Source organism: Eublepharis macularius, chromosome 4, assembly GCF_028583425.1.
Source record: "Eublepharis macularius isolate TG4126 chromosome 4, MPM_Emac_v1.0, whole genome shotgun sequence".
In the NCBI taxonomy this organism is placed as follows: domain Eukaryota; kingdom Metazoa; phylum Chordata; class Lepidosauria; order Squamata; family Eublepharidae; genus Eublepharis; species Eublepharis macularius.
Genome location: NC_072793.1, coordinates 182,718,624 through 182,746,292, shown reverse-complemented (window position 1 = coordinate 182,746,292; position 27,669 = coordinate 182,718,624). Strand labels below are relative to the sequence as shown.

General features: G+C 45.0%; 1 long non-coding RNA gene and 1 pseudogene across 1 annotated transcript; both read right to left on the bottom strand.

The window, feature by feature from the left end:
- Nucleotides 1-259: 259 nt before the first annotated feature.
- LOC129327992 (zinc finger protein 850-like) lies at nucleotides 260-27,669 on the bottom strand (annotated as a pseudogene).
- LOC129329153 (uncharacterized) lies at nucleotides 9,623-10,993 on the bottom strand. The gene is made up of 3 exons (XR_008596921.1): nucleotides 10,915-10,993; nucleotides 9,877-10,070; nucleotides 9,623-9,697 (listed from the first exon to the last, which is right to left on the bottom strand). It is a non-coding gene; the product is annotated as an uncharacterized LOC129329153 (long non-coding RNA).

The window sequence follows — 27,669 nt, the reverse complement described above, 5'->3', positions numbered from 1 at the left end:
TTTTACTTTCTGCAGCTTATTAGATGTGAACTTAGAGCTTACTTTTGGTGGGAGTAGAGTGGGTAGTAGTGAAGTGGGTAGTGCCTGAAGGGGTAGGTAGTGCCTGAAGAATGTAATGCTCAACATGGGGAGGGGACAGCCACTTCTATCAAGGTCTCTTGTACTAAACTCTTAGATTATCAATAAAATCTTTTAACTCATGCATCCTTGGACTCATGCAGTGAAGTTATCTGAGATCTAGGATGGCAGTCTCGGACAGTTACGCATGTGTGGATTCTTTGATTAGAAGAAATGTCTGAACTGTTCCTAAAGGTCTTTCCACATTCTGAACATTTCATGGTTTGTCACCTGTGAGGATTCTTTGATGGGAAGTAAGATATCCACTTCTACTGAAACTCGTTCCACGCTCTGAGCATTTATATGGTTTCTCTCCAGTATGGATTCTTTGATGGGAAATAAAGGTTGAGTTCTGCCTGAAACCCTTTCCACACTCTGAGCATTTATATGGTTTCTCTCCAGTATGGATTCTTTGATGGGAAATAAAGGTTGAGTTCTGCCTGAAATCCTTTCCACACTCCGAGCATTTATACAGTTTCTGCCCTGTGTGGATCCTTTGATGGCAATCCAGGATTTGTTTCCTACTGAAGCTCTTTCCACACTCAGAACAGCTATATGGTTTCTCCCCGGTGTGGATTCTTTGATGGGAAACTAGTGATGTCTTGGCTCTGAAGCACTTTCCGCATTCAGAACATTTATATGGCTTCTCCCCTGTGTGGATTCTTTGATGGGAACTCAGGGTTTTTTTCTGTCTGAAGCTCTTTCCACACTCTGAACATTTATATGGTTTCTCTCCTGTGTGGATGCTTTGATGGGAAACTAGTGATGACTTGGCTGTGAAGCTCCTTCCACATTTAGAACACTTATATGGCTCCTCACCTGTGTGGATTCTTTGATGGGAAGTAAGATTTCCACTTCTATCGGAGCTCATTCCACCCTCTAAGCATTTATAACGTTTCTCTCTGGTATGGATTCTTTGATGCAAAGCAAGGGTTGAGTTCTGCCTGAAACCCTTTCCACACTCTGAACAGCTATAAGGCTTCTCCCCAGTGTGGATTCTTTTATGATAAACCAGAGATTGGCTGACTTTGAAGCACTTTCCACATTCAGAACATTTATATGGCTTCTCCTCTGCATGGATGCTTTGATGGGAAGCTAGGTATTTTTTCTGTCTGAAATGCTTTCCACACTCAGAACAGTTATATGGTTTCTCCCCTGTGTGGATTGTTTGATGGGAAACTAGTGATGACTTGGCTGTGAAGCTCTTACCACATTCAGAACATTTATATGGCTCCTCCCCTGTGTGGATGCTTTGATGGGAAGTAAGATTTCCACTTCTATCAAAGCTCATTCCACCCTCTAAGCATGCATATAGTTTCTCTCCGGTATGGATTCTTTGATGCAAAACAAGGGTCGAGTTCTGCCTGAAACCCTTTCCACACTCTGAACAGCTAAAAGGCTTCTCCCCAGTGTGGATTCTTTTATGATAAACCAGAGATTGGCTGACTCTGAAGCACTTTCCACATTCAGAACATTTATATGGCTTCTCCTCTGTGTGGATGCTTTGATGGGAAGCCAGATTTTTTTTATGTCTGAAGTGCTTTCCACACTCAGAACAGCTATATGGTTTCTCCCCTGTGTGGATTCTTTGATGGGAAACTAATGATGACTTGACTGTGAAGCTCTTTCCACATTCTGAGCATGTATATGGTTTCTCCCCACTGTGGATTCTTTTATGGAAATGTAGGGATTTGCTGATTCTGAAACTCTTTCCACAATCTGTACATTTATATGGTTTCTCACCTGTGTGGATGCTTTGATGGGAAGCCAAGTTTTTTTTCTGATTGAAGCTCCTTCCACATTCAGAACAGCTATAAGGTTTCTCTCCAGTGTGGATTATTTCATGGGAAACTAGTGATGCCTTGACTGTGAAGCTCTTTCCACATTCTGAACATTTATATGGTTTCTCCCCTGTGTGGATCCTTTTATCTAAAAGTAGGAATTTGCGGACTCTGAAGCTCTTTCCACATTCTGAACTTTTATATGGCTTCTCTTCAGTGTGGATTCTTTGATGGGAAACTAGTGATGACTTGATTGTGAAGCACTTTCCACATTTTGAACATTTATACGGTTTCTCCCCTGTGTGGATTTTGTCAGGGCCAATAAGATCAATTTCACTGACATCCGCTGTATCCAATGAAACAGATTTCTTCCGCTGCTTCTGCTTTACTTTGATTTTTCTTCTGTGCAGCTGTTCTTTCTTGTGTTCCCTCCCATCACCTGAAGAAATATGGAGATAAATCCTATTCAGAAATTAATGAATATACTCAATTCATCCCTCAACCTAAAGACCCATTTTTGGAAGACTGTTCCTGGGAACTGCGAGGGCAACTTGCAAAAAACAATATTGGGAGAAAGGGAAGTAGGTAAGTATTTACAGGGTCAATAGAGCCCAGCATTGCAAAGAATTCAGAGTCCCCAACCTTTTAAATAATAATAATATTTGATTTACATACTGCCCTTCAGGACAACTTATGTCACTCTCAGAGAGGTTTACAAAGCATGTTATTATTCTCACTACCCTGTGATTTTGGTGGGACTAAAAGAGCTCCGAAAAGCTGTGACTGGCCCAAGGCCACACAGCTGGCTTCAAGCGAGGACTGGGGAATCAAACCTGGTCCTCCAGATTAGAATCCTGCCACTCTTAACCACTACACAAAATTGGCTCTCGGTTTTAATTAAAGAGCCAAACTGTCAAAACTTCAGAGGCAGAGATCAAAGAAGCCCAACACTCCCACCTGGAGCAGGAAGGGTTATAAGGCCTGAAGACCCTGTCAGCTGCATCCAAGCCAAGGGGTGGGAAAAGTAAGTGAAGTCGTCCTATACCAGCTGTAGTGGGAATATGGATTAAATCACAACATACTCAGTTATACATGTGGATTCTAGTGAACTTTGTATGCACTTCAATGTAGTTTATTAGCAGGCTGTGTAATAAACACAGCTGTTCCTTTTATATGTTGACAACTAAATAAAGGCCGTTGGACAGTAGCAGATTAATGATTCTTTAATTGCTAGAATGGACCACTAATAATCTGCTCTTCTTAACTTTTTAACAAACTTTAATGAGTTACACTTGGCTTTGGTAAAATGTCACATGATGGAAAATCTGAAGAATCAGCTCAATCGAAGACCAATCATATTTTTATATTACTGTCACATGTGGAGGAACTTAAGAGATGTGTCTATAGATACCAGATGCCAATTATCATAAAAGATGTCACCCAGGTAAGAAGCTAGGATTCTGATGGAGGAAATCTCTTGAAGAAGATTTCGGTGAGAGATGCATGCATTTGTGTGTTTTGAGACTCCAATGCATTTCATAGTAGAATTCAGTATGATCTGATTTTAAATCATTCATAGCTTAATTGAGAAATGTTAAGGGATTTATTTTTATTGCAAGCCTATCTTCATCAATTCTTGGTTTCATTTTAATAAGCCTTTATATTTTAGTATCTTGCTTAATTAAGAAGAGTTGAGTTTATTTCAAGAAAGTATAAACAATGAACTCTCTAGGAAGTCTCTGTGCCTCTTGAAGGAAAGGGTGAAACAAGGAAAACTTAAGACAAAATAAATTGTAATAAGAAGCAGGTTCTCTAAAAAGGCCTTAATTGAAGTTTTTGAGCGGAACCAGAATTTGAGATATAAATCAGGATAAATCATTCCATTACGCAGCCTCCATTCTCAAAAGCTCTTTCAGGCTTATGTCCATTCCAAGGAAGGGGAGAGAGAGAGAACACGCACACACACCCAAACTCACACTCCCCCTATATGTGACTAAAATCACAGGTAGAAAGAGGAAGGGCACAATATGCTCCGTATGGGGGCATGCAGCAAATCACACATCTTGGCGTCAGTACAGCCAAAAATCAAAGGTGAAGGACCTCGCGCTAAGGGTCAGAAAAGATCCAGAACTAGAAAGCCCAAAAGACCCAGAACCATGCTGAAACAATTGCAGAAAGCACCCGTATGTACACATAGCATAAGTACATATGCCAGCGTTAGTACCCAACCAGAAACAGCCACCCGGTCAATGGTGCCACAGGGACAGCCTATAGGGGTATTAGATGCAGTGAGAAAAGGGCCTCAATGAGGGCGTGGCAGAAATCTTCCCTCGCAGACTTCTTCTTTCCAGGCCTGGCCAGACAACTTGAGAATGCTGAATGAAAGTTTGCGAATGGCTTTGTTTTCAAAGGCATACTATTTTTCTCTCTCTCTCTTAGGCATCTCTCACTAGCTCCTCCTTGGTACTAGCCCCGTTCAGAAGTTATTTCTGACAAGTGGGGCAAGCCCTCCCTCCCACACATGGATTCCCCTCCGCCTCTTGGGCAGGGACAGCGAGAAGGAAGACAAGGAGGGGACGGATTCTTTAACAGTAGGACGTAGAGGTCTGGAGCTGCCCCTGAAGTCCTTTCCATGCCCCAGGCATTTCTCCCCATTCTGTGTTCTCCAACTTCAGCCAAGGTTGGATTTACTAACTAATAATGTTTTGGGGAAGACAGGAATCCTATTGCTTCCCCCATTTACCCACCTTCAGCCCACTTCAGCCTTCTGGCTGTCTGCTTCCTCTGTTCCTATTTCCTTCTCATTCTGCTCCTGCTTTGCCTTTCTCCTTTTAACCGGCCCGTCACCCCATTATATTCCCCCCCCACACAGCTGATGCCATCTCCTCATCCTTGCTTGCTCCTACTTGCTTCTCTGGGGTCTTCAGAGGTCTTTGGAGCCAGAGCTCACTCACTCCCAGTCTGGAGGCCAAAGACTCTGGTCAGACCCAAAGCAGCTCCTTCTGCCATGATTCCTGTTAGCATTTGCAGCCCATAATAATCAGCAGGGCTTTTTTTCTGGGAAAAGAGGTGGTGGACCTCAGTGGGTTGTCAGCACAGGAGGCAATTCCTGGTGGGAGGTGGTGCCCCTGGTACCATGTGCGCATAGTGTGTGCACACTTCCAGGACTGTGCAATGACATCACTGGGTCAGCTGGAACAAAGGGGGAACTTTTTAAAAGTTTAAATCACCCTCAGTGAAAATGGTCACCCGGCCAGTGGCCCCGCCCCCTGGTCTCCACTGTGGTGTGAGGGGTGATCTAAACTCCCCTCTGTCTTGAGATCAGGGGGCGGGGCCACTGGCCATGTGACCATTTTCAAGAGGTGCTGGAACTCCGTTCCACCGTGTTCCAGCTGAAAAAAAGCCCTGATAATCAGGGGTCGGAGTGGGGAATCTCTCTAGCAATGGGAATAACCAGGGAACCCCTGTTTGAACATGCTGCCTGGCTCCGGGGCACAAATATCCTTATCTGTGCCAGGACTTTGCAGTGAGAGAAAGTGAGTGACATCTAGCAGAATTCATCGCCTGACGAAGGACCCTCTTGCCACGGTACTCACCATCATCCGCTTCTCTCACTCCTTGCTGCGAGTCCTGCACAAACGGATCTTCGCCTTCTTTGAGGCAGGAAGGGAGGTCAGCGGCGGCCACCACGAGTCCTGCTTTGGAATGAAAACATTATTGTTGGGATTTCAAATCAGCCTGGATAGCCTCAGAAAGGGAAAAGAGCTTTTTTCAAAAAACAGAAAACATGTTTAATACTGCACCTGCAAACAAATTTCCTGGAAGGTGTTTGCAAGATAAAACAATGCAATTTTTAATTAAAAGAATACACTACCCCACTGCAAATATTAACCTAAAACTCATCAGCATCATGAAATCATCACCATAAAAATAGCCACAAAATTAGTTACCAAGGATGTGAGGCAATTGTACATGCAAACAAATGGTAAGAAGTTCAAATTTAAAAACTCAAATCGAGGTGATGAGAGATGAAGTAAGTTGTGCGTGCAAAGACAACACACTGGGCTTTTTAAAAACAGTAAACAGTAAAACAGTATGTATTGTCGAAGGCTTTCACGGCCAGAGAACGATGGTTGTTGTGGGTTTTCCGGGCTGTATTGCCGTGGTCTTGGCATTGTAGTTCCTGACGTTTCGCCAGCAGCTGTGGCTGGCATCTTCAGAGGTGTAGCACCAAAAGACAGAGATCTCTCAGTGTCACAGTGTGAAAAAGATGTGGGTCATTTGTATCTACTCAGGAGGGGTGGGGTTGAGCTGAGTCATCCTGTAAGAGTTTCCCAGGGTGTGGAATGCTAATGGCGGGAGGCTTCACTGCAGTGTCTTTCATGTTCTTTTATTCTTGTCTGGATGCTCCGCTTTGTGGTCCCGATGTAAACTTGTCCACAGCTGCAGGGTATACGGTATACTCCTGCAGAGGTGAGGGGGTCTCACCTCTGCAGGAGTATACCGTATACCCTGCAGCTGTGGACAAGTTTACATCGGGACCACAAAGCGGAGCATCCAGACAAGAATAAAGAGCATCCAGACAAGAATAAAAGAACATGAAAGACACTGCAGACTTGGACAACCTGAAAAATCAGCAGTGGCTGAACATAGCCTCACTCAAACAGGGCACAGTATCTTATTCCAGGACACCAAAATACTGGACAACACTTCCAACTACTTTGTCAGACTGCACAGGGAAGCCATTGAAATTCACAAGCATAAGCAAAACTTCAACAGGAAAGAAGAAACCTTAAGAATGAACAGAGCATGGTTTCCAGTTCTGAAAAACACCAGGCTAACAAAACATTCTATCCCCGACAATAGCCCTGCAGAGGTGTCTTTTGGTGCTACACCTCTGAAGATGCCAGTCACAGCTGCTGGCGAAACGTCAGGAACTACAATGCCAAGACCACGGCAATACAGCCCGGAAAACCCACAACAACCATAGTAAAACAGTATATTTTTGTTCATATTCAGATTTCTCTGCTAACATCTGTTTTGTTTCCAAGTCACCCCGACTTGCTAGTTGAAGTATTTGCACTTTATGGTCTCTTGGGAATTAGCATTATGATTGAAGAGTGCCAGGGGAACTCATTGCCTCATCAGACACATCAGTTATTGCTTGCACTGTCTGGTCCTTCCAACCAGTAAAAAGAGAGTGAAAATTTCCCACCACACAACTCAGTAGCTACCTGCCAAGCTGTTTCCTTCCTTGGAGATGTCTCTGAATGGATCTTCCTCTTCTTCCGGCCAGGAGAGACACTCAGGTTTGGGAATCACAAGCCCTTGTTGGGAGGAGTAAAAACACATGAACTATTTAATAAATGTGCTTGTATAATAATGGCATATAATACTGATCTTCTCCCCCCCCCTCAGCATGGTGAACAGTCAGTGTTATTATTATCCCCAGAATACAGCAGAAAAGTTGGGGCTGAGAGGAGTGGCTTACCAAAGGCCACCTGCAGAGTGAACTAACAGAGTGCTGATTTGCATCCCAACCACTTCACCACTATGCTACCACAGCTCTGGCTCATACAGCCCCCACAAGATGTTCAGGTCTTGCAAACCAGCCAGTAGGCACAACATCACCCCATCCTATCAGAGGAAAGTGTGCATCTGACCACCGGTGGACTTCACAGAGCAGGACTTTTCCCCTTCCCCTTCCTGCTGCAGTTTTGTCCTTGAGGAACAGCACACAGGGCAAGGATGAGCTGTGCAGCGGGATATGAGCAGCCAGTGGAAATCGCTGCACTCTCGTCTGCAAGGAGAAAGCTCATTCTGGCAGAGGAATTGCATGTTTGAAGACACGCCAGCATTCTTGAACATTTCTAAACTGATTTTAGCATTCTCGTTAGGGCCTCCCTTCAAATAATGAAAAAATAGATTTTACAGTTCAATAGACAGAGAACGGTAAGGAAAGCCAAATCTATTTTATATGTTTGGTGACATCCGTGGCATCCATTGACAGACAACAGAAGAAATTCCTGTTTTTAGTATCGATTAACAGAAAGGGAGAGCCGTACCGAGAGAGGCCAGGTTCCCGTAATTCTCCTCCGTGACTTCCCTGTGCAGAGCCCTTTGGCCCGGATCCAGCAGCGCCCACTCCTCCTCCGAGAAATCCACAGACACATCCTCGAAGGTCACCAGAACCTGAAAGAAGGAGGAAACAATTTCTCTTCAACAAGGATCCATAATGACAACGAGCCAGGAGTTCTCTGACAGGAACCAAAGAAATTTCGTTTCCTGTGGCACTCACAGCCTTCTTTGTCAGCAGTTTTGAAAGAAACAAAGAGGAGAGATTCCTTCAGACAGAGGGGATGTGAAGAGGACGGGGCACCTGGGATCTCCCATCCCTTCTCCCCACTGCTTCCTTCCCTACCTGATCTGGCTGCACAGAGGGCGTGTCTGCTCCGTCACACTGAAGGGAAGGCCCAGAATATCCACCCGGCATCCTCCCAGGGCCTGTGAGGGAGACAAAGGAAGGGGTTTAGCTCTCCTTGTTAAGCCCCTCTCTACCCTGGGCCTTCCATGTCTCAGAGGTCTCTTTCTCCTGCATGTAAGCCGTTGGTCAGTAAAGACATCTAGAGAGGATAGATCTCATTGTATTTGCGGAGGATGGGCCTTCTCTTGATGGCTCTCCCTGCTCTGTGAACCCTGTTCCCTGAGAGATTAGATCAGCCCCCTTTTTATACAGCTTCTCTTCTCAGGTAAAAACAGATGATCCACAGTAATTAAAATTAAATCCAGGAGTGAGAATCACAGGACAGAGGGCCTCAAGACCAAGATCACAACAGAACTCAACTTAAGTAATAAAAGAGGGGAGCCCCAACTAGTCTCCAAAAGAGATGCAAGAACTCCCTTGTGAAAAGCAGAAAGGGAACGAACTTTTCTAGGTTGCCAGGGAAGACAGTGGCGTCATCTTGGAGCCGCCACCTCCAAGGTGTATTTATAAATGTGTGTGCGGTGCCCTCAAGTCATAGCTGACTTAAGGCGATCCCTAGCAGGGTTTTCAGGACAAGAGACTATCAGAGGTGGTTTGCCCTTGCCTGCCTTGGCAACCCTCGTCTTCCTTGGAGGTCTCCCATCCAATTACTAACCAGGGCCGACCCTGCTTAGCTTCTGAGATCTGACGAGATCAGGCTCACCTGGGCTATCCAGGCTATACGTTTTAAAGACAAGTTTAATGTTTTAAATGCTCTAATGTTTGTTGTAAACCGCCTTGGGAACCATATTTGGGTGGAAAGCAGCATGGAATTATTCCACATAAATAAATAAAATAAATGTTATCTGGAGCCAGGCTGCATGGGCCGTTCAAAATACGTGTGTGCTGGAGGGGGGTGGGGTCTCAAGGGGACAAAGCGCTCCATGAGAGAACTGTTGGGAAGGAAGAATGAAAAGGAATAGATTATTCTTCATTCATGTTTCACAATCTGCTCCTTTTAAGAAAGGCCTCTCTCTCCTGCCGCCTCCTGGCTAGAATTCCAAGGCCCGGCCTGGACCGAAAAAACAAATCGCAAGAGAAGCTGCAAGCAAACAAACGTCCCCTCTCTGCAGACTGAAGAAGAATGTACAAGTAGACAGATTTCAGGGTTGCTCAGGAGGAGGAAGCTGAGCTGAAAGATGCCCCCCCCATTAAACCCACCCTCCTTACCCAGCGAAGGGGCCCCTCCATCGCCCTCCTGCTTGATCACCCCAAAGAACAATCTCTGCCAAGGCACGGCCGGAGCCTCTTCTCCATCTTTCAATGGACTATGAAACTGCAAGGAAGGAAGAGGGAAGAGGGTTAGGAAGGAAGGGTGTCAGCAAACGTCAGGGAAAGTGGGCTGGGCGGGCTCTTCCTTGGATGGTTTCCTGAAATCTCAGGCCCTGGGGGAGGAGTGGGGGTCATGCAGACAGCCTTCCCACATCTCTGGGGGTCCCGGGAGGAGTCCCTCACCTGCCTTTTGCGCTTCAGCGTCCCCGCCTGGCTCTGGAGGAAGCCTTCCGCCCGGGTGCCGATCTCTGGCTGGGACTCCCCAGCCCGGCTCTCCATCTCAGGGCTCAGCGGCTGGAATTTCCTGGATCTTCCACCTCCTTCTTTGTCCAGGTGAGCAAGAGCAGAAGGGGAGGCTTAGAGCAGACAGCAAAGGGCTGGCCGAGAACAGAGAAGCTGGGGGTTATTATTATGATGATTTATTATTTATGCCATTATAGTCTGCCTTTCCCACTGAGACTCAAGGCAGATTACATAGATTAATAAAATCAGTAGCAAGGACAAGGGCAGGCATTTCCATACAGCATCAAGGACATTTCCATAAAAAATGTCATAAGGTAAATGAATACAAGTTTACAAAGACATAGAATTAGCAAGGATCCAATATGGGGATTGAAAAATTGCTGAAACATAATCAGTTCTAGGACTGACATTAGACTACATGTAGCATGGGTAGTACATAGGAGTATGTATTTAAAGCAACAGATAGCATGTCAGGCAACATAATGGTGAAGTCTATGGTTCCTAACTCATTAGCGAAGCATCTGAGACCCCCTCCCTACAATACCGCCCTCGTGTCTGAGAAAAAAGCCTTTTTGAATAATTCAGTTTTGCATTGTTTGTGGAAAGCCAGGAGAATGGGGGGTCTCCTGACTGACTCAGAGAGGCCGTTCCACAGGGTAGGGGCCACCACATAAAAAGCCCCTGTATGGGCTGCTGTTGATTTCACCCATGTGGCATCTGCAGGAGACCCTGTTCGGATGAGCGAAGCTGCCGTGGAGAGACATAGGGAGGGAGGCGGTCCCATAGGTATGATACCGATGAATGGGGGGGGGCAGCATGCACTCCTCCCACCCTCTCCCAGGGCGGGCCTTTGGATCCAGACCCATCTCAGGATGCTTCTCAGCGCCCTCCTCCACCCCTGCCTTTTGCTCCCCCTTCCCCACCTTGCACCCCTCCTCGCCCTGGGGGGACCCCCCCCCCCATGCATCTTCAGCTCACCCGAACAGAGAGACTGGGGAAATTGAGGCTGGAGCATGCAGCAACCTTTCCACTGTTGGGGGAGGGCTCTGGCAGGAAGTGATTCCCCACTCCTCCATTCCCGCCCCCCCTCTAGTCGCGCAGTCTCGCTGCTTTTAACCCTTGAGTGGCCTTTCTGCAAGGAGCTGAGAGGACGGAGCGGGAAAGCCCCCGGCCATTATTTCTTCCTTACTCGATTCCGGCCCCCCCCACCCCGAATGCATTTTCACCTCCTTGATCTTGCTGCAGGAATAAAAGTCCAGATTCTCAAAAGAAAATTTTGCAAGGAGGGGGGCAGGCAGGGATACGCATCGTAATTTCGCTCACCCAGGTTGCCCCTGCTTTCCTTTTTCCTCTTTAATGAGGCGGCAGCTGCAGAAGAGGGCAAGGGAGGGGGAGAGAGAACTGGAGCTCTTTGGATTCCAACCTCTGGGGGCAAGAATCACTAAAGTCAGTGCAGGTGCAAGAATGACCCTTTTGCTCACCTGCCTCCTCTCCCTGGATGATAAAACCGACTTATCTCATCTCCCCAGTCCCCCCCCCCATGCATTAAGCATCCTTAGGCAGTTGTATTCCGGATAGGTCCCTTGGCTTGGCCGTCTTCCTGATTTTGCTTGCTTGTGTTGTTTGTCTGTATGTTTGTTTGGCACTATCGCAATGTGCACTGTGCGAATCATATTCATATTCATCCGATTTCTTAATAACCTGTCCCTTTCTACCTACCTAATGAACAATTATTATTATCTTCACAGTGATTTACTTTGTTATGGTAATTTTGGATTAGGGTCTTACAAGGGGGGCAGATGCAATTTTTTTCTGGGGGCTTTGCTGACATCTGAGTTTTTGCGCACGGCTTGGTTTTTGGTGCACTGGGTTTGACACACAGGAAAGTGTTGTGTGTGTCTTCTGGTGAGTTGTGCATTTATTTGAGAAATGATTCGAACATGTTTGGTTATTACGTGAATCTTGTATTTAACTTGATTTAATTTGTAGATCTGGAATGCCATGGATTGAGGACCCCTGATGAAATTGTAACTTAGGAAACAAGCAAACTTCAGCCTGGTCGATTGTCGAGTCCTGACACTTCTGGCTCCATCTACAGAAAGAAAAAGACATAGCGAATGTTCAGTTTGGACTTTGGTCTCTGACCCGTCCCATACTTATCAGTTGGATTTTGTACATTTACACAGAGCACCACAGATCCACACACCTATAAGAGAATAGAATATACCGTCCATGGTGCTGTTGGACTTTTGGTTATTCATTGCCCGGCTGTTGCCTATAGTGGAATAGAGTATCATTTATAGCATGTATTTTTGTATGAATATATTTTTGTAGGAGAACATTGCTTATGTTAATTGCATAAGACATTAACATTGCTTTTATTGATTCTGCACTTGTACACTTTACACTAATATATCTAATAGAAGGTTATAAATTAATTTGTTAACTTTAGTGAGTATTCAGTTCCCTGGATTGTGATTTTCCACTTTTTGCTTCAGCTTTTCTGTCTGGGGAGGCTTGCCCTGTGGGATCAGGAGTGAAGCAGGTGGTAATGCCTGCCAACCCTTCAGCCAGCGGGGATCAGGAGCAGAGCAGGTGGCAATGCCCACCCCTTTGCCTTAACCCAGTTGATATTAAGAGCAGAGCAGGTGGCAATGCCCACCTCCTGCCTTAACCCAGCTGGTATTAGGAGCGAAGTAGGTAACAATGGCCTCTTCCCGCCTTAACCCTACTGGTATCAGGAGCAGAGCAGGTGGCAATGCCCAGCCCCCTTCACCTGGCTGGTTTCAGGAGTGGAGCAGGTGGTAAAGTCTTTCTTCCCTTCTCCCAGCCAGGATAAGGAGGGGAACCAAGAAAAAACAAACCAGAGGAAACACTGAGGAAAGTACAGGAAAGAGGAGAGAGCATGGATCTCTCACAGCAAGAACTTACCACCTTTTCAACTATTAAAGTGCACCATGCAAAAAACAATAGTATTCAATATTCTTATATTTATATATGTGAATATAAAGTGCAATAAATAACAAAAAATAAATAATTCTCAATTGTTAATATATAGTTCATGTCCAATCATTGTCTTCCATCACAACAATTCATAACAATGTACAATAATATACACAGATCATGTCGTCAAGAAGTACTCTTCTACTGCCCGACCGTAAGTGCTGACAATACATTAAAGACTTGGTGTCCTGAACTGAGTCCTTTATGTATCAACACGATGCATATGATGTAACCTCTTCTTCTTCCCTTGTAGGTGAAAACTCCACACTGGAGACAGTGAAGCTTCCCGGGAGAATTCTGAAGGGCAACTAAGTCACAAGGAGGAGAGGGTCCAAGGCCGCTGAGAATCGCTCAACAGGGGCTAGCTGTTATCCTGTTTCGACAAGCTTTTTCAAGAGAGTTCTGCAACAGTAATATTCTCCCTGAGATGCACAATATACAATAAAGGCATGATCTTATAACTCTTAAACAGTAAAGAATGTGAATACACAATGCATTACTCACATCTCCAGTTTCTCAAGCAATAAAGCATTTAGCAGGAATCAACTGTAATAGGTACCTTGATACAAAGTAAAGGTAGAGGACTGTCACTCCCTAAACTTTATACACATTTCATTGTCGATCCCTCAATCAGATGCGTTCCATTACTAGAATTTAAAGGTACAGTAACATCAAGCAAGAGAATCCACATCAGAACTTCACAATGTACAAGAAAGACCTAGTCCCCGATGCATTCCCTTAGGGGAGGACAGCCACTCCCTAAGTGAAGGTAGAGGACTGCCACTCCCTTAGCTTTACAAACATCCCATTGTCAATCCCTCAAACAGACACATTCAATTGCTAGAAATTAAAGGTACAGTAACGACAAATGAGAGAATCCACTTCTGAACTTCACGAATAACAGGACAGATCTAGTGTCCGATTCAGACCCTTAGGAGAGACCGTATTGAATTTAAAGGTCCAAAAATATTCCCTTCTCAAAAGTTCATGCTGTAAGTCGTAAGCCCTAGTGCTTCTTATGACCTGCAGTACAGAGAATCTGAATTCTCTAGGTTCATTATATACCTTCAAAAAATGCTGAACCAAAGGTGCTTCAGCAACTCTGTTTCTAATGCGAGAGATGTGCTCTTGAATTCTTACTTTCACCGGTGTGGAGGTGCTGCTAATGTATAGAAGAGGGTATGTGCACTCGATAACATAACTCCAGCTGTATCGCACGTCAAAAAACCCTTCAAGGAGATGGACCGTCCAGTTATCCTGACAATAAATTCTTTTCCACTGGCCAGGAGGTCATATACATTACATCTCCCACATCTGTAGTGACCCACAAGGTTTCCCCTTTGAATGGCCTTAGAACAAAAACCAGAACGCCACCAGAGAATCTTTAAGGTTTCTGGTTTGCCTTAACCCTACATAAGGCATTGCCTCGCATCCAGTGATGTCTTTTACAAGGTGCCAATGTTTCTTAATGATGTTAATAATATCTTTAGATAAAGGGGTATATTGAATAGACAGGTGACGTCTGGTGTCTCCCTTTCCTTGGTCCTAAATAAGGCATCTCGTGGTACCCGAGATGCCCTTGAAGCTGCTCTCTCAAGAACACATCTAGGGTAACCTCTATCATATAAATCTTTCCTAAGTTTGTCCCTTTCACATGCATAATCCAATTCACTAGATGCGTTCCTAGAGAGCTGAAGAACCTGCCCGTAGGGTAAGTTATGTTTGAGATGTGGGGGGTAGAAAGAATCATACTGTATGAATTTCTATCCGTTGCTTTGTGGAATGGTCTAATTTTGATCACATCCTGGTCATTGCTAAAAGTTACCACATCCAAATAATGGAACACTGGTTCTGCTGTACTGCCAGGTATACTGTATGTGTGGATTTCTTGAGTTCAGCCAACTTCCCATGGCCTCCACTGTATCATAATCATCATAACCATCATACAGGAAGTAAAGATTGTCTACGTTTCTTCTGAAGAAGAGAATATTATGAAAAAAAGGGTTCGATTCTCGATTCATAACAAAAAGTGTCTCCTGTTTGATCATATAGAGGTTACTGATGCTAGGAGCTGCAGCACAGCCCATCGTTACTCCTTTTGTGTGAAAGAAGAATTGCTCAATGCCCCGCCCCCATCTTTACCCTGCCAGAATCAGGCGCCAAACAGTCAGCAATGCCCACCCCCTTCAACCTGCTGGAATCAGGAGCAGAACAGGTGACAATGCCCCCACCCCTTCACCCAGCTGGGATCAGAAGCGGAGCAGGTAGCAAAGCCTGCTGCCCACCTTTGCCCGTCGGGATCATGTGCGGAGTAAGAGGAAATGCCCACTCCTTCCTTCACCCAGTGGAGATCAGGATCGGAGCATTGCTGCTGGCCCCCCTTCACCCTGCTGTAATCAGGCGTGGAGCAGGAGGCAATGCCCATTTCCCCTTCACGTGGCTGGGATCAGGAGCAGAGCAGGTGGCAATGCCCTCCCCCCCCCTTTACCCAACCTGTATCAAGTATGGAGCAGGTAGCAAAGCCCGCCCCCCCTTCACGTGGTCTAGATCAGGCATGGAGCAGGTGGCAATGCCCACCCCCTCCTTCACTGGACGAGATCAGTGACGGAGGGGGAGGGAATGCCTGTCTACCTACCCTCCCCTTTCTAGAGCCCATTGTATTTTTTTCCCACAACGGGTTTTGTTGCTAGTTACTATAAAAAGAAGAGCTGTATTGGCGACGAGTCACCTTTGATTCTTGCACATGTGGCGAGAAGGCCTGGCATGCCTGTGCTGCCCACCCCCATCCACGATCAGGGCGCAGAGGAGGCGGCAATGTCCAACCTGCTCACCCTACCTTCCCCCGAATGCAATTAGGGGGTGGAAGAGGTGGCAATGTCCAGACCACCTGCCCTTCCCTCCCCCGGCTGTGATTGGGGTGTGGAGGAGTCGGCAATGCCCGGCCTGCCCGCTGTCCCCTCCCCCTGCTGTGATCAGGACTCGGAGGAAGAGGGAATGCCTGGCCTGCCCACCCTGACTGCTCTACCCTCCCTTGGCTGCAATCCGGGCGCAGAGGAGGTTTCAATGCCTGGCCCACCCACCCTGTGCTCCCCTGGCTGTGATTGGGGAGTGGAGGCAGCAGCAACGCACACCCTATCCTGTCCTGCATTCCCCTGGCCACGATTTGGGAGTGGAGGAGGCAGCAATGCCTGGCCCACCTGCCGTTACTGCCTTGCCCTCCCCCACCCACGGCCGGGGTGCAGAGGAGTCGGCTCTATGCCCAGAGCAGGGCAAAAACCTCCAGGACCCCTGACCAATCTGGCCTGGAAGAAAATTCCTTCCTGACCCCAAAGTGGCAAACCTCAAAACCAGATAAGGTTATCTATATGTGAAACAACTTCTTAAAGCATATAAAATTGTTAGTTCATTCTCCCTATATTTTATCTTGACAAATTCTTTGGAAAATTAGTGGTTACAAGTTTCTCATACATTTAAATCTCTTTTGGCTCTCCACCAATACACATATCACTTTTTCCGCTGCTAATTCTCTTTAGACTGCTTAATCCTATACCAATATCGAAAGAGCTCCTTAAAAATCCCATTGACTGGCTTCCTTGCCTTATTCCATCAAAAATAATTAAAGAACATATATATTTATATGATTTTAAAAAGATAGCATCTTCATCGCTGATGGCTTCTCCTCTTTCCTGGTGAATCCCAAACTCATTTTAAACCTTTTTGGACACTAACATTGTCCAGAGTAAACAAGCTGCCTGGTACTGCTCAAACAAACTCTAATTGATATAATTTTGGCAGTCAAAATGCAGGAATATTTCTCCTGTGTCAGTTTGAGAGCACGCTTGGGGCTTAACCATACAGGTCGGAAGGCCCACACATTGGAAAAGCCTTTAGAGGTCCATGTACATGTTGGCCTATACGTTAGAACCGAGTCTAACAAGGGGGTAGTTTAATGTCTACAGTAAATAAACAGAGATTCTTCACACACTTTAACTTTTACTTTATAATCCTTGTTTCTTATTCTTTCACACATGAAAGGATTCCCTACATGAAACTGTTCTTACCCATCTGTTCTACAACTATATCAAATTCTCAACCAAAGCCCAAAAGTGCAAATAAAAAAATGACACAATGTGCCAGGAAACAGATGAGGGATTTTTCCATAGACTTGTGAGAAGCCTGAAGTTTGCCAACAAATCTGAAATCTTTAAACAAACAAAAAAAACATCGAGAGGTTGAGAACAACCCAAATAATAAAGCAATGTCTGTTGCTTTAAGAAATTAGTGCCTACTGTGGTCTTACAAGACTAAGTTCTCATTGGCCATTTTAGAGGTTGCTAAACAACCATGACAATATTGCTAAGGTTTACAAATTTTCAGCCAGTCAAAGGTGAGGAAGGTTTGTCCCCCTGCATGGATTCTTAGATGGGAAGCAAGTTAAGTGCGACTACCAAGCTCTTTCCACTTTCTGAGGATTTATATGCTTTCTCTTCTGTGTAGATTCTTTGATGGGAAGCAAAACTTGACCAGTGACGGAAGCTCTTTCCATTTTCAGGGCACTTATATGGTTTTTCTCCTGTGTAGATTCTTTGATGGGAAGTAAAGCTTAACTCATAAATGAAGCTCTATGTGAAAACCTTTCCACATTCTGAGCATGTGTATGGTTTGTCACCTGTGTAGGTTTTTTTGATTATTAGAAAGGTCTGAATTTCTCCTAAAGCTTTCCACGTTCCAAGCATTTATATGGTTTCTCTATGGTATGGATTCTTTGATGGAAAGCAACATCTGAGCTGCACATGAAAGCCTTTCCACATTCTGAACATTTATATGGTATCTCTCCTGTGTGTATTCTTTGGTGGTAAGCAAGCTCTGAGTTGCATGTTAGCCATTCCACATTTTCAGCATTTAAATGGTTTCTCCTTTGTGTGTATTCTTTGGTGGGAAATAAGGCATGTGCCGGATCTGAAGCCCTTTCCACACTCAGAGCATTTAAATGGAAGCTCCCCTGTGTGGATAGTTAGATGGTAAGCCAGGGAAGACATAACTCTGTAGCTCTTTCCACACACAGAACATTTATATGGTTTCTCCCCTGTGTGGATTCTTTGATGGGAAGTAAGAATTCTACTTGTATTGAAGCTCTTTCCACATTGAAAGCATTTATATAGTTTCTCTCCAGTATGGATTCTTTGATGAGTAGTGAGGTGGGAGTTCTCTCGGAAATCCTTTCCACACACCAAGCACTTATATGGTTTCTCTCCTGTGTGTACTTTTTTATGGGAACGAAGGCCTGTGCTGGATCGGAAGCTCTTTCCACATTGAGAGCATTTAAATGGGAGCTCCCCTGTGTGGATAGTTAGATGGTAAGCCAAGGAAGACATAACTCTGTAGCTCTTTCCACACACAGAACATTTATATGGTTTCTCCCCTGTGTGGATTCTTTGATGGGAAGTAAGAATTCTACTTGTAATGAAGCTCTTTCCACATTGAAAGCATTTATATGGTTTCTCTCCGGTATGGATTCTTTGATGAGAAGTGAGGTGTGAGTTCTCTCGGAAATCCTTTCCACACACCAAGCACTTATATGGTTTCTCTCCTGTGTGTATTTTTTTATGGGAACGAAGGCCTGTGCTGGATCGGAAGCTCTTTCCACATTGAGAGCATTTAAATGGATGCTCCCCTATGTGGATAGTTAGATGGTAAGTCAGGGAAGAGATGCCTCTGTAGCTCTTTCCACACAGAGAACATTTATACGGTTTCTCCCCTGTGTGGATTCTTTGATGAGAAGTGAGAATTCCACTTGTTTTGAAGCTCTTTCCACATTGAAAGCATTTATATGGTTTCTCTCCAGTATGGATTCTTTGATGAGAAGTGAGGTGTGAGTTCTCTCGGAAATCCTTTCCACACACTGAGCATTTATATGGTTTCTGTTCTGTGTGGATTTTTTCATGGTAAATCAGGGATTTCTTGGCTCTGAAGCTCTTTCCACATTCAGTGCATTTATATGGCTTCTCCTCTGTGTGGGTTGTTTGATGGGAAACCAGATTTTTTTTCTGTCTGAAGTTCTTTCCACACTCGGAACAGCTATACGGTTTCTCCCCTGTGTGGATTCTTTGATGGGAAACTAGTGATCGATTGGCTGTGAAGCTCTTTCCACATTCAGAACATTTATATGGCTTCTCTCCTGTGTGGATGCTGTGATGGGTAGAAAGACTTCCACTACTACTGAAGCTCATTCCACACACTGAGCATTTATATGGTTTCTCTCCAGTATGGATTCTTTGATGGAAAGCAAGGGTTGAGTTCTTCCTGAAACTCTTTCCACACTCTGAGCATTTATATGGTTTCTCTCCTGTGTGGATTTTTTGATGGTAAACCAGGGATGTGCTGACTTTGAATCTCTTTCCACATTCAGAGCATTTATATGGCTTCTCCTCTGTGTGGATGCTTTGATGGGATGCCAGGTTTTTTTTCTGTCTGAAGCTCTTTCCACAGTCAGAACAACTGTATGGTTTCTCCCCGGTGTGGATGCTTTGATGGGAAACTAGTGATGGCTTCACTGTGAAGCTCTTTCCACATGTAGAACATTTATATGGCTTCTCCCCTGTATGGATCCTTTGATGGGAATCCAGGGTTTTTTTCCTACTGAATCTCTTTCCACACTCAGAACAGCTATATGGTTTCTCCCTTGTGTGGATTTTGTCATGGCTGGTGAGGTCAATTTCACTGACATCCACTCTATCCAAAGAAAGGAATTTTTTTTGCTGCTTCTGCTGTACTTTGACTTTCCTTCTGTGCTGGTGAGTTTCTTTGTGCTCCCTCCCATCACCTGAAGAAATAAGGAGATAAATCTGATGAGGAAGAAATGGATCCCGAAATTTATGAATATACTCAATTCATCCCTCATCCAGAGAGCCAGTTTGGTGTAGTGGTTAAGAGTGCGGGACTCTAATCTGGAGACCTGGGTCTGATTCCCCACTCCTCCACCTGAAGCCATCTGGGTGACCTTGGGCTAGTCACAGTTCTCTGAAGCTTTCTCAGCTCCACCCACCTCACAGGATGTTTTGTTATGGGGATAATAATGACATATTTTGTAAACTGCTCTGAGTGGGTGTTAAGTTGTCCTGAAGGGCAGTATATAAATCGAATGTTGTTGTTGTTATCCTAAAGGCCCATTTTTGGAAAGTTGTGCCAGGGACCTGCAAGGGCAGCTTTGAATCCAAGAAAACGATATTGGGAGAAAGGGAAGTAGGTAAATATTTACAGGGTCAATAGGGCCCACCATTGTAAAGAACTGGGAGTCCCCAAACTTTTAAATAATAATAATATTCAATTTATATACTGCCCTTCAGGACAACTTAAGTTACTCTTAGAAAAGTTTAGAAAGTGTGTTATTAGTATCCTTATAACCATCATCCAGTGTGGTGGGTGGGGCTGAGAGAGCTCCTAGAAGCTGTGACTGACCCAAGGTCACCCGGTTGGCTTCAAGTGGAGGAGTGGGGAATCAAACCCGGCTCTCCAGATTAAGACCTGCCTCTCAACCACTATGCCAAATTGGCTCTCAGTTTTAATTAAAGAGCCACACTGTCAAAAATTAAGAGTAAGAAATCAAAGAATATAACACATAAGATATAATAATTGACATCTTGATTAGTAATCCCTAAAGGTTTTGCAGCCCAAATACTGGATGTTGTAAATGACCTCACAAGAATACACACAGCACTTGTGCTATTATTTAAGTGGGTGGAGTGGAAAGTGCCCTCAAGTCAGAGTTGACTTCTGTCAACTTCTGGTGGGGTTTTCATTGCAAAAGACTAACAGAGGTGGTTTGCCATTGCCTGCCTCTGCAACCCTTGTCTTCATTGGAGGTCTCCCATCCAATTACTAACCAAGGCTGACCCTGCTTAGCTTCTGAGATCTGATGAGATCAGGCTTACTGGGGCTATTCAGATTGTTTAAATACACAGGCCTAAATCTGCACATTGGATGCTTTTGTATTAATGGCAACTGATTGCCTCTCTCATTTCCTTGTCTGTAAAGCACCTTTCAGAAGCCCTTTAGTTCCATTGAGATCTCTACTTTCTATTTCTTTCACATGAGGCTAATTCTAGCATTCCATGTACCCCTTTAGGATCTTAACAGAAGCATGACATTTTTTAAAAAGAGCCACTTTTGACCTTAAAGGCACAGAAAATTCCTGTGCAGCTTAAATACGGACCATTTGTCACATAATTATTACCTTCGTTTCTGTGATAATGCAGTCCATTTAGCTATTCCAAGCCCCCCTCCAACAATTCAGCTACAAACAAGGGTGACCACAACAAAATACTGTGAATTTTGTAAAGCTTGCTCCTCGTGTACTTTTGAATTTCATGCAAACCAATCCACGTTATGGTATCACAGAATCACACTGTTAAGAAGGAATCCCCCCTCCCCCACACCACATTTCCTCTTCCACTCCCTTTTCATCTCTGTTCTCTTTTCCTCCACTCACCTCCCAAACTGATGCTCTTTTCAAAATACTGAGCAGGTATAGGAATTACAACAGAGAGAGATGCAGGGTCTCTGAATGAATACGTAAGGAGGCCCTGACCTCAGAGCAAATATGCTTTCTGGGGAAAGAACTACAAACTTCTCAAATTGGACGCTTGGAGGAGACAAGTTTCCTTTATGGAGACAGATCGGCAGGATGGAAATGACCTGTCAGGATGGGGGAAGACAGCTGGCTATTTGGAAACAGTGAGAAGGTCATAAAACGTTGGGACTGGCTCCTTCATTTCACTGGAGGAAAGGTCCATGTGGGGATCCACTCCCAGTATCACGCTCAGTTAAAGCCCAACCGTCCCAGTTGGAACAGGAAGGGTTATAAGGCCTGAAGACCCTCTCAGCTGCATCCAAGCCAAGGGCTGTAAAAAGTAAATGAAGTGGTCCTGTAGCAGCTGTAGTGGGACTATGGATTATACATGTGGATTCTAGTTAACTTTGTATGCACTTCAATGTCGTTTGTTAGAAGGCTGTGTAATAAACACAGCTGTTCCTTTTATAAGTTGACAACTAAATAAAGGCAGTTGGACAGTAGCAGATTAATGATTCTTTAATTGCTAGAATGGACCTCTAATAACCTGCTCTTCTTAACTTTTTAACAAACTTTAATGAGTTACACTTGGCTTTGGTAAAATGTCACATGATGGAAAATCTGAAGAATCAGCTCAATTGAAGACCAATCATATTTTTATATTACTGTCACATGTGGAGGAACTTAAGAGATGTGTCTATAGATACCAGATGCCAATTATCATAAAAGATGTCACTCAATTAAGAAGTTAAGATTCTGATGAAGGAAATCTCTTGAAGAAGATTTCGGTGAGAGAGCCATGCATTTGTGTGTTTTGAGACTTCAATGCATTTCATAGTAGACTTCAGTATGATCGGATTTTAAATCATTCCTAGCTTCATTGAGAAATGTTAAGAGATTTATTTTTATTGCAAGCCTATCTTCATCAATTATTGGTTTCATTTTAATAAGCCTTCATATTTTAGTATCTTGCTTAATTAAGAAGAGTAGAGTTTATTTCAAGAAAGTATAAACAGTGAACTCTAAAGGAAGTCTCTGTGCCTCTTGAAGGAAAGGGTTAAACAAGGAAAATTTAGACAAAATAAATTGTACGAAGAAGCAGGTTCTCTGAAAAGGCCTTATTTGAAGTTTCAGAGCAGAACCAGGATCTGAGATGTAAATCAGGATAAATCATTCCATTAAACAGCCTCTATTCTCAAAAGTTCCTTCAGGCTTACGTCCAGAGAAGGGAATGTCAAAGTAACACCTGTGAGGGTACAACTTAGCTCCACGTGTTTAATTTTCTTTGATCAATTCTGTAATACCATGTGGCACTTTGTATATAACATTTCAAAGCTTAATGCTCTAGTGAATTGAGTAGGGTTGCCATCCTCCCGGTGGGGTCTGGAGCCTTTCCGGAGATACAAGTAATCTCCAGGCTACAGAGATCAAGTCCTCTGGAAAAAATGGCTGCTTTGGAGGGTGGGCTCTGTGGCATTATACCCTGTCGGCATCTCTCCCCTCCCCAAACTCTGCCCTCTCCAGGCTCCACCCTCAGATCTCCAGAATCTCCCAACCCACAGTTGGCAACCTTGGAACGGAGAGTGAATATTAGAGAATAAAGATCTTTTCCTTTTAAAATCAAAAAGAGTCCAGTAGCACCTTTAAGACTAACCAACTTTATTGTAGCATAAGCTTTCGAGAATCACAGTTCTCTTCATCAGAGGCATGGAGGTCTTGCCCTCTATGCATCTGACAAAGAGAACTGTGATTCTCGAAAGCTTATGCTACAATAAAGTTGGTTAGTCTTAAAGGTGCTACTGGACTCTTTTTGATTTTGCTACTACAGACTAACATGGCTAACTCTTCTGGATCTTTCCTTTTAAAGAATCTCAGACTGTGGTCAAAAGTATCTCAATCCACGCAGAGCAAAAACTTCAGATGTTTAACTTGCTGGGGAGAGAGGGAACACGTGCACACAGCCAAACGCACACCACCCCTATCAGTGACTAAAAGCACAGCTAAAAAGAGGAAGGGTACAATATGTTCAATATGTGGGAATGTATCAGATCACACATCTAGCCACAAAGTATGGATATGAAAAGAGCTGTGGCCAGGCATCAGTACAGCTGAATATCCAAGGCACATATGCGAGGGTTGGTATGCAACCAGAAACAGCCACCTGGACAATTGTGCCCCAGTGAGAGAGGGTCCAGCGAGAGAGGGGCCTCAACAAGGGCGTGGCAGAAATCTTCCCTAGCAGACTTCTTCTTTCGAGGCCTGGCCAGACACTTCAGGAATGCTCAATGCAAATTTGTGAATGGCTTTGTTTTCAAAGGCACCCTGTTTTTCTGTCTCTCAGTCTCTCAGATATCTCTCACTCTCTCCTCCTTGGTACCAGCCCCAGGAGGAATTTGTTTCTGACAAGTGGGGCAAGCCCTCCCACCACATGTGGATTCCCTTCTGCCTCTTGGGCAGGGACAGCGAGAAGGAAGTCAAGGAGGGGACGGATTCTTTAACAGTAGGACGTAGAGGTCTGGAGCTGCCCCTGAAGTCCTTCCCATGCCCCAGGCATTTCTCTCCATTCTGGGTTCTTCAACTTCAGCCAAGGTTGGATTTACTAACTAATAATGTTTTGGGGAAGACAGGAATCCTATTCCCTCCCATTTCAGCCCGTTGCAGGCTGTCTGCCTCCTCCATTCCTATTTCCTCCTCTCTCTACCTTCTGTCACTCCTTTAAATCTGTCCATCACCCCTTTTCATCCCCTCCCCCCCACAGATCCTGTCTCCTCCTCCTGCTTGCTTTGCTGGCATCTTTGGAGGCCTTTGGAGAAAACATTTTTAATACTGCACCTGCAAACAAATTTGCTGGAGGGTATTTGCAAGATAAAACAATGCCATTTTTCATTGAAAGAATACACTACCCCCACTGCAAATATTAACCTAAAAACTCATCAGCACCATGAAATCATCACCATAAAAACAGCCAGAGAAATAGTTACCAAAAATGTAAGATGGATGTACATGCAAACAAAGGGCAAGGAGAACAAATTCGAAAACTCAATTTGAGGTGATGAGAGATGAAGTAAGTTGTACATACGAAGACAATGTGCTGTGTTTTTTTAAAAACCGTCAATACATTTTTGTTGGTATTCAGATTTTTCTGCTAATATCTGTTTTGTTCCCCAGTGGCCCCAACTTGCTGATTTAAGAATCTGCACATTATGGCCACTTGGGAGTCAGATATAGGATTGAAGGCTGCCAGGGGAACTCATAGCCTCATCAGGAACATCAGTTATTGCTTGTAATGTCAGGTATTTCCAACCAGGCAAAAGAGAGAGAAAATTTCGCATCACACAACTCAGTAGTTACCTGCCAAGCTGTTTCCCTCCTTGGAAACTTGTCTGAATGGATCTTCCTCTTCTTCCAGCCAGAAGGCACAGTCAGGTTTAGGAAACACAAACCCTTATTTGGAAGAGTAAAAACACATGAACAATTTAATAATCGTGCTTATGTAATGACTGCACTCATAGACCATTCTTCTAGACAGATTAGTGCCCCTCTCGGCACAGTGAACAGTGTTATTATCACCCCCGTAATACAGCTGAGAAGCTGGGGGAGGAGTGGCTTACCCAAGGTAACTGCTGAGCTCATGGCAATAGGGGGAGTTGAACTAGCAGAGGGCTGATTCACGACCCAACCGCTTCACCTCTATAATAATGTTCGAATAACATTCGACTTATATACCGCCCTTCAGGACAACTTAATACCCACTCAGAGCAGTTTACAAAGTGTGTCATTATTATGCTACAGCAGCTCTGGCACATGCAGCCACAACCAATTTTCAACTCTTGCAAACCAGCCAGTAGGCACAGCATCACTTCATCCCATCAAGGAACAATCTGTGGACTTCATAGAGCAGGACCCTCCCACTTCCCATGCCTGGCACAGGCCACCACGTTTTGTTCTTCAGAACAAGCACAGAGGCAAGGCTGAGCTGTGCTGTGGGAACTGGTGGGAATTACCAGACCCCGGTCAGCAAGCAGAAACCTCATTCTGGCAGGGGAACTGCATGTTTGGAAACGTCCCACCATTGTGGAACATTTCTAAACTGATTTTAGTATTCTTATTAGGGCGTCCCATCAAAGAATGAAAAAACAGATTTTACAATAAAGAGAGAACAGTACAGAAAGCCAGATTTTCTATTTTACATGCTTGCTGACTTCCCTGGCACCCAGTGACTGAGAGATAACAGGAGCAAACTGACTAACAAACAGAAAAGGAGAGATTTACTGAGATAGGCCAGGTTCACATAATTCTCCTCCATGACTTCCCTGTGCAGAGCCCTTTGGCCCGGATCCAGCAGCGCCCACTCCTCCTCTGAGAAATCCACAGACACATCCTCAAAGGTCACCAGAACCTGAAAGAAGGAGGAAATATTTTCTCTTCAGCAAAGATCCATAAAGACAATGAGCCAGGAGTTCTCTGAGAGGAACCAAAGAAACTTTTTTTTTCTTGTGGCACTTACAGCCTTCCCTGTCAGCAGGTTTGAGAGAAACAAAGAGGAAAGATTCCTTCAGACAGAGGGGATGTGAAGAGGACGAGGCCCCTGGGGTCTCCCATCCTTTCTCCCCACTGCTTCCTTCCCTACCTGATCTGGCTGCACAGAGGGTGTGTCTGCTCCATCACACTGAAGGGAAAGCCCAAAATATCCACCCGACATCCTTCCAGGGCCTGCGAGGGAGACAAAGGAAGGGGAAAGATGCTTAACTCTCATCGTTAAAGCCTTCTTTAATCTGGGCCTTCCATGTCCCAGAGGTCACTTTCTCTTGCATGTATGTCCTTGGTCAAAAGAGGGGATAGATCTCGCTGTTTTTAGGGAGCCCCTTCTCTATGTGGCTTCCCTTCCCAGGAGAAAACAGATGATCCAGAGTAATTAAAATAAATCCAGCAGTGAGAATCACAAAACGGAAGGCCTCAAGACCAAGATCACAACAGAACGTATCAACTTAACTAATAAAAGATCAGAACCTCAACTGGTCTCCAGCAGAGATGAGACAACCCCCCCCCCCCCATCCAAGGTGTATTTATAAATACATTTAAAAGACGATTTTAATGTTGTAGGCTGCCTTGGGGACCATATTCGGGTGGAAAGCAGCATATAATTATTTTAATAAATAAAATAAATATCTGGAGCCAGCCTGCCAGGATTGTTCAAAATACATGTGTGTGCTGGGGCTGTCAAGGAGACAAAGTGCTCAATGAGAGAACTGTTGGGAAGGAAGAACTAAAAGAAATAAACTATTCTTCATCGTACATGTTTCACAATCTGCGCCTTTTATGAAAGGCCCCTCTCTCATGCCACCAGGCAAACAAGCATCCTCTCTCTTCAGACAGAAGAAGGAGATACAAGTAGTCCTCACCTATCAGGACTACTCAGGAGAAAGAAAGTAGGCTGAAAGAAGCCCCTGATTAAACACAACCTCCTCCTTACCCAGCGAAGGGGCCCCTCCATCGCCCTCCTGCTTGACCTCCCCAAAGAGGAATCTCTGCCATGGCACTGCTGGAGCCTCTTTAGCTTCTTCCAAAGGGTCCTGAAACAGAAGGGAGAAGGAAAGGGGTCAGGAAGTGAAGGGGGGCAGGGAATGCCTGGGAAAGAGGGCCAAGTGGCCTCTTCCTTGGACGGTTTCCTGCAAAGTCCTGGGGAGGGGGCCATGCGGACAGCCCTCCCCACATCTCTGGGGGTCCCAGGAGGAGTCCCTCACCTGCTCTTCCTGCTCTTCTGCCCGGGCGCCGGTCTCTGGCTGGGACTCCCCGGCCCATCTCTCCATCTCGGGGCTCAGCGGCCGGGACCCCCTGGATCTTCCGCCTCTTTCTTCGCCCAGGTGAGCTAGAGCAGAAGGGGGGGGGCTCAGAGCTGGCGGCGAAGGGCTGGGCGAGAGCAAAGAAGGGGGGGCTGAATCCGCACGTAGGGAGCGGCACACACGCGTCCATCCACCCCCTGGGGTTGCTTTTGGATCCAGCCCCACCTTCGGATGCATCTCAGCCCCACCTCCCCCCACCCCTTGCTCCCATTCCCCGCCCCCAACCCCCTCCCTGCATTTCCAGCTCACCGGCGCTGAGGGATTGGGGGATTTTCAGGCTTATCCCTGCAGCAAGGCCGCCTTTCCACAGTTGGGGGA